Source organism: Empidonax traillii, unplaced genomic scaffold, assembly GCF_003031625.1.
Source record: "Empidonax traillii isolate 1590-97213 ecotype Southwest subspecies unplaced genomic scaffold, ASM303162v1 scaffold525:size621053, whole genome shotgun sequence".
In the NCBI taxonomy this organism is placed as follows: domain Eukaryota; kingdom Metazoa; phylum Chordata; class Aves; order Passeriformes; family Tyrannidae; genus Empidonax; species Empidonax traillii.
Genome location: NW_020955718.1, coordinates 165,708 through 175,544, shown reverse-complemented (window position 1 = coordinate 175,544; position 9,837 = coordinate 165,708).

Here is a 9,837-nt window from a genome sequence, read left to right as displayed (position 1 = left end):
GAGCCATGGGAGAACTCTGTGCCTGAACTTTGTCAGGTAATCAGCATTCAGGTACTTCAGGCTTTTAAAGCCATGGCATTAGTTGGAGAGCGTTTGTCTAAGATGTCCCTTACTGCTGAGAGGGAGTTTGTTTGTTTTGAAAATCTGCTTTAAATCTAATGGGCTACTGACTCTCCCCAACCTCCATTTGACAGTATTATTTTTCCAGATTAATTTTTTTAAGAACAAAGGAGCTTGACACCCCATACAGTGTGGAATAAAAACTTTGAAAATGAATAAAAAGCAACCCCGTGACTAATACATTCACTATGTGAAGGAGCAATGGCTTAGTGGATCTGCTATTTCATAGGCAAAAATGCAGAGATTGCCTCTTTTGTCAGTTCATAGATAAAATCCTATTCTTTGTAATCCCTGAAGAAACAAATCAAATAAGCTCTGGCTGAGCTAACCATTTTCAATCCATCAAAGCAATCAAATTCTGTTTACCTGAATCAGAATGATTTCTAAAATGTTATTAAAAAGTAAAATGGAGTTTAACTATTCCAAAAAACTGAAAATGATGTGCAAACACAAAAGGGATAAGATTTCAGTAATTATGTAGACACAAAGTCGGTGCCATCATTTGTACCACAATACAATGTAGCTATGGCATATAAAGATAAAGCTTCCTTTGTCTAACATTACTGCTGCAAGTGATGCATAAACATAATTAATGTAAGAAGTCTTCAAAGGGACGAATATTCATTTAGTCAGTTAGTTTTATTGCTCTTTCAAGCAAACAAAAGTTTTATAATTTAATAAACCAATTAACTGATTATATATTTCACCCAAAATATTTGTGTATCACACATTACTATCATTTCACCAATTGCCATGGTTTTTCACAAAACAGAGGTGCTACACTTAAAGCTCTGCATCCAATATTCACTTACTTTGCCCATTATTTTGGAGTGAATGCCATGAGAGGCTTGTGCCTAACTGGATTCTCTAAATGCAGCATCGGGGTTCATCCAAACCCTATCCTGTAGCACCTTTGAAATCAGATCATGTTGCTGGTCTTCTGTCCTGATCCTTGAGCTGATCCACACCGAGAATTCCATCCCCTTTAGGACAGCACTCGCTGTATTTTGCCCCCCCTGAGCAGAGGATCAGGCAGATGAGTTTGGTGGTGGTGCTCAGCCCCACAAGGCATCCCTGCATGTGGAGTGGCTGCCCAGGCACCAGCTGATAGGGCTTTCCTTTGTACACACCACACCCTGTGCAAAAATACACCCTGGAAGAGCTCTTGCCAAGCAGGACACCTTAAGGAGACAATCAAAGTTTGATGTAACAGTTTTTAATATAGCTTGATCAAACAAAAACCTGGACAGAAAAAAACCCCAAGAACAAATGAAATCTCCAAAACCTTAGGGTGGGGATCTGGGTTGGCTTTGGCTTGGGTTTTTTGTTTGTTTGGGGTTTATTTCATATATACACATTTAGGAGCATTCATAGATGGACTTTTCATTCACTCTACATTTCAAAAACAGCCTTGTTTCTTTAGTTGCTGAGGTCTAATACTGTCTGTGACAGCTGCCATTGCACTTGTATGCCCTGTCAAAATACAGTCCTAAATTTGTCAAAGCTTTGAGACAGAAATTGTGTCGTTCTCCAGTTTGAAAGCAAACCTCATCTGACAGGTATTTCAGTGCATGGTAAGAGGCAGAATATGCCAGTGGTTAGGGCTGAGTCTGAAGGTGGGAACTCAGCTGTTTGTTTCCAGCAAAACCCATGCCTGCATGTTTCTGGGAAAATTTCATCCCACTTGTGCCTCAGTTTCTCAGGCAAAATTATCAGTGACAATGTTCTGCATGTTTTGAAACATGAGAGCCACTCATGCTTTACTGACATGGCCAGTGAGGAGCAGAAAGGGCTCTTGCAGTGGATTTGTGTCAATAAGGTCCCATGTTTGACCAAAGCATGTTATACCTCATGACACAGCCCTGCTGTCAGCTCCATGTACAGTTGGAGCTGATGGATGACCAGCCCTGGAAGTTCAGGGGGCAAAATATTTGTGCAGTGAAACTGTCCTAGAGATTACAATTTAATCACTTCTTTTGGCCTTTGAAAATTAGCAGTGAGTTTTATTTCAGAAACTTGTATTTTGGGAAGAAATACAGTTCCCAGAAACCTGGGAATCTGCAGGGCATCCCTAGACCCTCCTCATGTGAGTCCAAACCCAGCACTGGCTCTGCTTCTTCTCAAACCTTCACCTTGTTTCAGTATGTCTGCAGGAACCAAGAAGCACTCAGTCCAGCTGCACATTTTTTCTGTCTCCTTCTCTGTGTGTTTTTTTTTAAACACATAAATATTATTTGTGCAATTATTGGCACTAAGAGCACAAAATTATTTTATCTAGAAAAAAACCCCCACAACTCTTTATACTTTGTCTTTGCAGCTGATAGTCTAACTTTCACATTTCACTCTTCCATGCAGCAAAGTGCTCATCTGCATTGATAAATATTAAATAATGAGGAAGACACCAAAATGTGCAGTGCTGTTCCTCTCATATACACATGCACAACCACACACACACACACAGACACACACAAAATACTCAGAACATTAAAGAAAGCTGTTAAGCTAATCTGGTGCATCTAAATGGGCAATATATATTGAATCCATGCTCCATTGATCATAATTATTGCAGTGCCCTTTATCAAGTAACCATCTTAAACCATTATTTAGAGATCATTTTGCTTTCCATTACTGTCACTATATTGCAGAATTCGCTAGGAATTGGCAGCTGTGTGATAGAGGGGTATGCAGCTGTATTACTCTGGAATCTGCTCCTCTTATCCAACAATGTTTCTAAAATGAGAGACTTAGCACGGTATTCACACAACTTTTGGACAGCCTTTAACTTCATTCTGGAGTGACAGGTCGTTCACTTAAGCTTTGTTTTCCATGTAACTCCTTCCCACCTCAGAGTCTCTGCATATTTCCCTTAAAGTTAAATAAATGTGAAAGTACGGCCTGTTTATACTGAAAAGTATTTATTAAGATGTGACTGAGAGTTACTAAATTGGCTGCACTGCTGCTCTCAGAGGGTGTTAGAAATGACTTGAGAGCCCTCACAAAATCTTTATGATTCTTTGGGTTATGTGATAGAGGGGAAGGGCAGTATCTTGTTCTCAGCTGGGCCACTTCAACTGTTCATCACACAAACAATGCCATAATTGCACAAAACTCGCTCTATAAATATCTGAAGCTTAATACAGTATTTTCACAAGTACTCAGAAAACACCTGGCTTGTTTGCCTTGTAAGAAGATTAGAGGAACACAGTGAGAAAGAGGAAAACATGGTTCTTAATGAGACCAGCATCATTTTAGACTGAATCCCTATCCCAAGCCTCTCAAAGTAATGCACCTGGCATGTGCTGCATGCTGTGATATTAATAGATATATCAGGAACACAGGTGTTTAAGCTGATATTTGCCAGTTTAACCAGGTGGTAAGGAGATTTTAATGTCTCACAAAAGTAAGAGGATGGAAAAACAGAAGTTTCAGACACTCATCAGTGTTAGACTATGAAGTGATACTAAACATGTTGGATATAACTAAATCAGCATTAATCTTCTGACTTAGAGCTTGGAGCGCAGCATATTAAAAGATCAGTTCAACTCTTGATCTGAGTTTGTCCCAGGCCTTAGCACTGAAGTAGAGGAATCCTTATGAACAGCCTTGATACCCAGGAGCCCTTTGGATATCACAACCCAGGTGACCTCTGGAAAAAAATCATGCAACCTTTCAAAGCTCTTTTCCCTATCTGTAAAATGAAGATAATAACCCTTCCTAATCTCAGGACCTGGGAGACTTTAATTGATTATTAGCATTTGTATAATCATTTTGAGCTCAGGAGAATGTATATGCAGTGCATATGTAATATAACAGGTAAACATCTTGCTTAGCCATGGGGACAGTCATCAAATCTTATCTCGTTGGGGCTTAAGGTCAAAGGCAGAGAGGAGGCTCCTGAACCTGATAAGGGCTTAAGTGTTACAGGAGAACTACTTATGTTCTGAAGAAGTCACCTCTATCACTTTCTTCTTGCCTCTAATCTGCTCTCTGATGCTGTGTCAGCTTCTATCAGGCTCAAATCTCTCTCTCTCTCCGTGCTGAGGAAGAGAGCATATTGACAAAAACTGGGGAGCCAAGCCAAGGGAGAAAAGGCTTAAAGTCTTCCTAGGCAAGAGCAGCTATAACTTTGCTTACTTCTTGCCTGTAAAACCTCTCCTAGCCTCTTTAACCCATTAAAAGTCCAGTCACTGGTTGAAGACAGAGAACAGATGATTTGACTGGCCAAACTCTCGTGTTCTTCAGGGAGCAGGGAAGCTGTTTCAGTGTTCACACCACTCACAGGTAGAGATGTGCAGCCAAATTGCTGATATGATTTCAAAGCTTTGTTACTTCCCAGCCACACTTGGGGGTGCATTACACAGTAATGACCTGACTGGGAGCAGGACAAAGTACCTGCTGTTTGTGCAGGTGCTAACAGAAGCACCAGTGGGTAAACTAGAGACATACCACTGATGTTGGTGGTAGCAGGCTTAAGATGTGATGGCTGCACTAGTCCATCAGTACTTGTAAAAAGTTGTAAGGCTGTCAGATCATTTGAAAAAGGCAGTGAGACTACTCAGTCATAGTTACACCTCACTGCTGGGGACTGTTAAGAGAAGTCTTTGCTTATCCATTCATTTTCTCTCAGATGTTTGTATGTTTTTCAGTTCTGACTTGAATAGTTTTACAACAGCTGAATTGAGCAGTATGACATAGCTTCACATGGTGCCTGAGTTATCATCAAATTTTACTGACAGAATGGTTCAGAGGGATGTTTTGTGCAAACTGTCATTTTTCTCCACCATCATGATTGGGAGTGGCCAGGATGATTAGTCAGGAGGCAGCATTAATTAACATAAGGACTCCTCTGAGGCAGGGGGCCTCCTTGTACAGCACAGTGCTACATTCAATGATTTGTGCCTGCCTAGGTTAGACTAATTTCCATTTTCCTTGGAATATTACATAATGTAGTTCCTAATTTTGCAGTTCAAAACCTTTCTAGTTAATTTGAGCTTAATTGTCTTTAACAATGTAAAATATGTTTGCCTTTCTTCTTCTATCCTGTGGAAAGATGCTGCCCTTGAAAATATCAAGGAGACAGAAAAAGCAAACCTGGCTCTGTCCTGGTATGGATCTGCTGCTCTGTTCTCCAAGAGCACACCTGTAATTCTCCAGTGTGGTTTGATTCTTTCAAACTATTGGATGTGAGGGGTTTTTTTTATTTTAGTAAAGCTTTTGATACTGACTCTCACAGGATCCTTCTGGACCAAATGTCCAGCTCACAGCTGGACATGCCCATTTTATGATGAGTGAACTACTGGCTGTTGGACTGGGCTCAAAGGTTTACAGTAAATGGAGTTACTTCAGGCTGTTGGCCATGAAAGAGTGGGGTCTCCCAGGGGCTCAGTTTTGTGGCTGGGTTCTTAAATGTTTTTATAAATTACCTGGATACATGAGTCAAATATACATTAAATAATTTTCCTAATGATGCTAAAGTAGGAGGAGCTGTGGACTCTCTTGAGTGTAGAGAGGTCTTACAGAGAGATCTGGATGGACCAGAGAGCTGGGCAATCACCAGCCATGGGAAATTTAATAAGATCTAGTGCCGTGTTCTCCACCTGGATGGAATAATCCAGGGAATACATCTCAGCTGAGGAGGGAGGACTCAGGAGGGGTGGCTGAGGTGCCTCAGCTTGTGCAGCTGAGAAGGGAAGGCTGAGGGCTGACCCCGTCTTTGGTTCCTTTCTTAGAGGCTGGTCAGTCACTGGAGCAGGCTCTGCAAGGAAATGGTTGTGGCATAAACCTGTCAGAGCTCATGGAGTGTCTGCACGATGCTCTGAGTTGTATGATTTAGTTGTAGATAGTCCTGTGAGGAGCAGGGCATTGATGGTCCTTATGGGTCCTTTACCAACTCAAGGTATTCCAAGATACTGCGTAGTTGATTTGCAAGCAAAACCACCGTGTCTTTGCCAGTGTTGCCCATTTTATTAAGCAGTCTTTGGAGACCTTCCTTGTGGTCACATCCAGGTACTCAGCATCTATAAAAGCATCACATCTCTAAACATAGAATATAAAGTTGCTTGTGAACATCTGTCTCAAGTCCTTAACCACCCTACAAAAGCCCAGGATCAGAGCATTTCTGCAGCAGGTGTGTCTGGGGGAAATCTGAAGACTAATCATGCGGACCTTGCAAATATGACTCAAAAAAGTACCCTGGGTACTGAGCAGCCAACCTTGACTGTGTTTCTTTAATCTTGGGGTTAACAATAAAATTCAAATTAGGGTCCCTATTCTACCCTAAGACTGGTGTTTGCAGATTGCTGCTTGTTGGGTTACATCAACTACTGCAGTCCCAGGCCATGCAGCAGATTCTACAAGGTGTAGAGCCGATGGACAGGAACAGCCCCTTGAGGCTCAGCTCATGTGAGTCATTACAGAAAGATTTCTTTCTCCTTCACTTAAACAACAAAGAGGTTTCCCACGTGTGATTTTTAAAAGTGTTTGCATTGAATGTATTGACTAAGTTTGATTAAGTAATTGAAGTTGCATAATTAATACCATTAGAAAGATTAATGATTTCTTGAACAGATAAAAAAAGAAAAAAGATGTCTTCTAAAATAAAGTTCCATGTGTAAGTTAAAAACAAAATAATGCAGTCAGAATCATGGGTAGAGCAGAGTGGAAAAACGAAGAGTCTATATACTTTCCAGCAAATACGTAGCTTGTGTTTTTAAATTTTTCTCCAAAGCTAAGCTGTTTCTTCTTGTCAGAGTATAAGTCAATTATACTGTAGCACAAAAAGAAATCTGCAGTATTTTACTGTCATTGTTAGTAATTTGTCCCTTAGGGTGTTAGTATTCATACATAATTGCATATTGTCTCTCCCTGTAACATTTTCTACTTTCTTTCTCTGTTAGAACAACATAAGAATTATTGCATCCATGGGTTTTAGCAAATTATCCAGCTAACTTGATTTACATTCTATTCACAAACAGAATTACAGAAGGGAAAAATAAATTGGCTTTGTTTTTTTCCTTAGCTATCGTTTGGCCCTGAAAGATTAGTGTTTGTTCGTTGTTTTTTTTCACTTTGTGTGAGCTTTCCTTAAAAGTATAAACAAAAATAGGGAAACAGAACTGTCTGTAATGATGCTGACATCACTAAGTGAATCTCTCTCAAAAGACCAGATGTGATCTGCAGACAATTGCTTTGTTACTTGCATAAGAAATATTTGAGGTTTGCAAAAGCAAGAACCCCAAATACTCAGTAAACAGGTGAAGGCTTTCTCTTGACTTATCTGAGCCTTCCAAATACTGGAGATGGCAGTACTGTCCAAAATTCCCCTTCTCTTAAGGATGGATACTCGAGTGAATGTGCTATCCTGAGCTTTGGCACCTGACCAAACCTCAGGGTGGATGGAGCAGCGAGAGGTGCCTGCCTTCAGCTGCTGGATCCCAGTCCAGGGGCCTCCCTGGTCCCCAGAGCGTCTGGGGATGACTCTGCAGTCACCAACGAGCAATTCTGTCCCAGTGAGATCTCCTGAGGGTACTTCGATTACCCAGGGTAGTAAACATGCAGGTTAATTGTGACAAACTGACCAAGGGCCTTATCAGTAGTGGAGTGATAGGGGAAAAAAGATTGTGTTGAAATTTGGTGTAGGTAAATGCATTGTGATGGAAACAGAAAACCACTTATTTTTGCATAACTTAAATGAAGTGCTGGCTGTCTGCAAGCGAGAGGAACGCTGTCAGGGTTATAACGAGTACTTCTGCAGAAATACCAGTTTTGCAGAAATGCCAGACCAGGGTCCACTCAAAGGCTGGATATTATGAGGAAAGAAACAGAGAAGAACTCAGGGAATATAAACATGCCCCTCTGTGGATTCAGGATGTACCTGGAGAAGGATGAGAAGGGTGGCCTGGATGGTCACAGCTTTTCAGGATTTCCATTTGAACTGATGCTGAGTTCAGCCCGGACAACTGCTCTGTTGTGTGACCTCCTGTGGCCAAATGCTGGTGACCTTGGCGGGTCCTCCACCTGCCCAGCAGTTAGAGGAGCACCTGCAGATCTCAGAGAGCAGAGATCTGCGTGAGAGCAGGAGCTGCTGAGGTTGAGCAGGTGTGGAGCCGTTTGGCACCGCTGTTGCTGCTGAACTGAGAGGCAGGAAAAAGAGGAGCCTGGCTGTAATTAACAAAGCAGCTTAACTACTAATGCCTCGGTAATGTCCCTCGGATTGCAGATGAAAGGCTCGACTGGCAATTTGAAATGAGAACAAACACACCGAAAGGATGGCTACTGTGAGAAAAAGGAGTACATGAAAACAGCGATTTGTCCAAAACAGCAAGTTTTCTGGAGGTGCTTACAAGGTCTTCTATGCGTGCTGGAAACTGCTTTTGCAACTGCTTTTCTCAGCTTAAAGCAGGTGAACTGGAGTTTCATGCAAGTCTTGCACAACAGCTCCCAGAGCTGTTCAGACAGTATTTTACCATTGTGGAAACACCGGAAAACAAATCACACACACAAAAAACAACCAAACAAAACCCTCAGGCAAACAAAACAAAACCCAAACAAACAAACAAACCCCTCTTTGAAGGATTTTTAGAGTATAAATCTGCATCAATCAGAAAAATTAATAAAACAGTGCAAGTCTTGTCTGGGAAACGACAGTTGATCTGATATTCCAGGAGGGTCCCACCTGCATGAAGGTCAGGCTGTGTGATGCACAGGTCCCAGGCTGCTCTCTCACCCACAGCTCTGGTGATTTGGCTGCATACACTTTACCTTTCTTACAAGAAGGGACTGACACTGCAGCAAATGTACTGACAGATCCATGGGGTCTCTCTGAATTAGATGAAGCAAAGCTGATGATGTGACACATTTCCATTTTCTCTCTGGTTGCCACTCTTTGAACATGATAAAAGTAGGAAATACACCTTTACAAAGAATTGCTTCATACATAGGAAAAGAAATGTTTTGCTGTGTCACAGATACCTGTGTAACTTTTGGAGGCAATACATCAATCTTCTAATAACTCTAGTAACTGTGAATCCCACCTTGTGGATACAGCATAGCTGTATCATAGTTACCATAGGTAAAACAGAGGAGTGTTTCCTGAGGTAGAAAAACAATGAGTCTGGATCTGACAGGTAGTTCCTTCCCAGATATTTATCCAGAAATCAGTTTTTTAAAAGGACTTTTTTTTTTTTCCCATTTCAAAATCCAGCTGATGGATTTTCCAGCATCCCAGTTCTCTCTGATAGAGTTCCTACTCTCATGGCTTAGTGGCTCTTTGTATTCATTGCCCACACAGCATGGGCTGTGTTTGCTTAGCTCTGCCCCTCCACTTCCATCTCTCATGAATAACAAAACCACAGGAACAGGCTGAATGTATCTGGAATCGTTCAGGTAGCAGATGAACTTTGAGTGTTGACTTTTTCACCCTCACAGGCATTGTCCATTTACTTTCTTCTTATATCCCCGCTCTAATTTGTACAAAGCTATTTGTGATTAGCTGGCATTTACAACCAGGTATTGATTTTTTTATTAATTTATAAAGAGTTCAAACAAACAGTGGTAGTCAATTCTAGCAATAATCCCCCAAGAGGTTAGGAAAGATACAGACAACTGCTCAATCTATAGGCAGTTCACAGGGCATAAATGGGGTAAGACTTCAAATGTCTGTGTATCCTTTCACAATGTCTCTTTGAGTTCCTACTGAAGCTGGGAACTACAAATGGC